At 35.9% G+C, this 4,242-nt stretch overlaps 1 pseudogene; it reads right to left on the bottom strand.

The window, feature by feature from the left end:
* Positions 1-514: 514 nt before the first annotated feature.
* On the bottom strand, positions 515-2,972 carry LOC143603760 (disease resistance protein RFL1-like; annotated as a pseudogene).
* Positions 2,973-4,242: the final 1,270 nt, after the last annotated feature.

Raw genomic sequence — 4,242 nt, 5'->3', positions numbered from 1 at the left:
AGTTTTAATTAAATATAGAGTATTTAATAATATCCTGAACTTATTTAAACATATAGAAGTTGAAAGCTGTACCTTTTCTTCTTGGCTATTTATAACAAATTCGTTATTTCTCTCGTAGTATTCTCCGCACCCCACAATTCTGATATCCTCAAGTGCTTTCATATCAAAATTGGCAGTGGCAGGTGTGATTATATTTCTAAACCTCTCACACCGCTCAATGCATATGGATTCAACGGCATGAAATCCATGGATGAGGAGACCCGAGTAGGTATTTTCCGCACCGTGTATTCTCCACATCTCTCTGAAGTTGTAACAGTTCCACACTTGAATGCTTTTTAAGTTGCTGCTAATTTGCTCAATTTTAAGCAAGTCCATGTTGAATAACACTTCAATGCCACATGCTTGAACTGAAAGCTTTTCTAAACGACTCAATAACTGCATTAGATTTCCTGGAAAAAGATTCACAAGACTACTACAATCTTCCACTTGCATATTTCTCAACATTGAAATATAACTAACTACTTCCTCAGTATTGGTAATTTCACAAGACCATATCTCTTTCAAAGCAGGGCACGAACTAATTACGAGGCTCTCAAGTTTCGTCAAACTTTTTGCCACTGGAATTGTGAAAAGGCATGTCAAGTCTTGACTACCACAAACATGAAGGGTTTTTAAATTGCAAAAAGAATGTTGAAGAGGATGTGTTGAAATATCTTCAAGATGCTCCATATCACGCACGTGCAAATAAAGTACCTCTGTTTTCCTAAACAACTCATTAATTTTGCATTCAAGAAGTTCCGAGTAGCTAGTCACAAGATTCAGTGTATTTTTGAATGAATTTAAGTCTCTATCGGAACCCCATTTCTCTGGTAAAAAACATCCCATAGATATCCCAAACCTTTCAAGTTTTTCAAATGACAGGTATTTTGGTTGGGCCTTATTCTCAAAGAATTCAACCTCTAATGCACGAAGGTTGCTTGAAAGCATATTTAGTTCCTCACAATTTGTGTCTGTGAACATAATAGTTCATAAAGCTCTTCAAGTTTGTCCATGCTTTGAAAGACACCATCATCAATACAAAGGTCAACACATCCTGTCAAGTCAAGTAACTTTAGTCTTTTCAACTTCTCAAATTTAGATGGCAGTTTGTGAATGCCACAACAAGCAATGCTAAGTACTTCCAAGTTAATAAGATCTCCAAGAAAAGAGATATCATTATCCAGCAACGTGCATGAACGAAGAATTAGTGCTTGAAGGTTGGTCGAGTATGATGGAAGCAATGGTAGATGCATACTTGTGTAGGCCACAACCCCAAGTTTCTCCATCCTAGCATAAAAATCTACAGGAAACTTGAGTGGCTTATGCCCATCCATCAGTCTCAAAAGTGCAAGATTCGGGTAATTAAAATTTACAGGAAACTCCAGCATGTCTCCACACTTTAGTAGAATTCTCTCATACGACTCATCTTCTATAAACTGCTCTGAAACATTATTATCATGGTTCACAATTGAAGCTTGCTTGACTTTTGAAAAATTGCTTAAAACAAATTCACGCACGAGATAATGCATTTTGACACATCCTTCGCGGTCACTTTTAATCAACAAGTTTGAACGTATGAGTTTGTTAACACAAGTGATTCCTCGGCTTCTTGCTGTTTCTATTGTATGCACATTCGTAAGAAAATTCAATCCCCATCCATACAATACCAACTCCTCTATGACGATATTATAGTCCTCGGGGTACAAGCCACTAAGGAGAAACATTTGTTTAACATCATCATCATTGAGGTTCAGATAGCTAAACTCAAAAATGTTAGTAAGGACATGAATTTTGTTGTTCCGTAAACGAAAAAGTGCATCTTTCCATTCATCCTTTTCCTTGTTGTCTCTAAGAGTAGAGGCAATTGTATTTATGGCAATAGGCAAACCGCCACACTTCTTTACGATATCCTCTCTTATTTGGTGGAGGTCTGGTTCATCTAAAGCTAGTCCTGCAATTTCCAAAAATAGCTTTTTTTGCTTCTGGTTCTTCTAAAACAACCAATCTGAAAATAGCACTGGCTTCAACTCCCATCTGGGTACAAACAGTTTCTTCTCTTGTTGTGAGTAACAGTTTGAAGCCATTTGGCAAAGGATTCGTTAGTCCAATATCGTTGACGTTTAGCTCTTCCCAAACATCATCTAATATTACCAAAAATTTCTTTTTACCGTGTTCTGACATCTTCTCAAATCTTTTCCTAAGTCGCTCAGCCCTTGTATCTTTATTTTTTTACATAAGATTCTTGCCAGTGTACTCTGCAATAACTTGTTGAATATCATCTAGGTTTGGATTTTTCCCAACATCCACTTTCACAATCCAATCAAACATGTTATTATCATTAGCAGCCTTCTTCAGTTGTTCCATCATTGTGGTCTTTCCTACACCAGCCATTCCACAAATAGCCATCTTTCCCGTCTTATTGTTTGATTCAAGGCATTTTAATGCATCATTGAATATCAAATCCCTGGACTTGATTCTTTTTATGTTTTGGTTTTGGCTATCATCGAAAACCATCGATGAACTTGGAGAAGTAACCATGGCAAGAGGTATTGTTACATCTTTCCATATCATCTCAGCCTTTTCCTTCACGAGACTGTCTATAACCTTGATAATATCGTCGGATTGTTTTCCCGTTTTATATCTCATCTTTAAGTTAAAGCATCCAACTCCACCGGTTGGAATTCTCTCTGACCTTTCTTTAATTTTTTCTACTTCCGCCAACCAAACTGGGACTTGATGAGGCACCGCAACACCCTTTGCTATAGATGTGCCTGCTCATCACGCATATCACCTGCTATGCAATCCAATGTTCTCACTTTTAAATGCATGTTTCTAACATAGTTTGAGGAGGAAACCAAGAAGCCCAAGTGTCTGTTAACAGGGACAAGCAAAGATTGTACGATGGGAGTAATAATTGGTGTTACGAAGTCCATTTTTCAAACTGGGATCCGTGTCTGCAGTTTAATACAAATAGTTAATAACTCTATCTACCACTTAAAATTTTGCAAAATGATATTGCACTAAGTTGAAAACATAGATATTGGTATATTTTGAAATATATTATGGTACAACTAATAACGTTTGTGGTACAATTTAGGACTTGATAAACAACAGATACTAAGGTCATGAGATTAAAACCTTTTAGCATATATATACAAATTAAGATATTATACTCCTATATGTGTATGATTGATGGATAAAAGCAAACTTAAAAGCATGATATTACTTACCTTCAAATAAATTGAGAAATCAAAAGCCAACGTAGAGACGTGAGAAACCGGGAATCACTCAAGAGAGAAATCGAAAGCCCAAGCAGGGAGAGAATGAGAGTTCAGTGAGAGAAAGCCAAAGTGGAGGAACATTGACGTGGATAAAACAGGAGGGGTGCCACCTAAAAGCAAATTACTTTAATTTGCACATGGGTGAAGGGCCTACCAACAGTTAAAAGGAAATCAATAATTCATAAATTCTGGTCCTTAGTAAAACACTTTGCAGATGGCCCTAGCTTATCCTAAAAGATTCTCAAGTGTTTCTATATCATTAAAGTATTATATTTTTACTTGACATTGAATACGAGTATATGACATGCTATATATATTTGTTCTAGAGATATGTTTTATGCTACTGTTTTTAAGTAACGCAGTTTTGACTGATTATACAATGTTGGTTTCCTGTGATTAAAAACTCACGAAATTTGATTTTGAAGCATATAGTAGAACTATGTATGTTCGATTGACAGTCTTATATTTCAGAAGCATTTTCACGTGAAAGTCTTTTACTTACCTCAACCAAAGTGATAGGACTACAAGTCTAACTAAGACTACTTGTAGTGGGCGAATAAATTGAGTGCCACGGGATCGATTAAACGAACAATAATACGTAAATAACAACAATTATAATAAACGAATCTTTGTATTATTGATTTGTAATGAAACGGATGATTTACAATGATGGTGGTCGAAGGTATTGATACCCACCGACGGTTATTCCGGCAAAGGTCGCGACGGTTCGTACATACGACGCAACCTTTCGTTTATTTTATAACTAATTACAAAAATATACATCAACTATTAACTAATTACACTTTGTACCCTAACTATACTAACTAAACATTCTAACAGAGTTTATCTATTCCTTAATAAACTAACGAAATATTTAATGAAACTTTAACGAGATCAATGATTAACCAACAATCACCCCCTT

The sequence above is a fragment of the Bidens hawaiensis genome, unplaced genomic scaffold, assembly GCF_021521415.1.
Source record: "Bidens hawaiensis isolate Kalapana, Puna unplaced genomic scaffold, B.hawaiensis_p1.1 tig00062632_1, whole genome shotgun sequence".
In the NCBI taxonomy this organism is placed as follows: Eukaryota; Viridiplantae; Streptophyta; class Magnoliopsida; order Asterales; family Asteraceae; genus Bidens; species Bidens hawaiensis.
The sequence above is the reverse complement of the archived record's forward strand: the minus strand, read 5'-3'. Positions and strand labels throughout refer to the sequence as shown.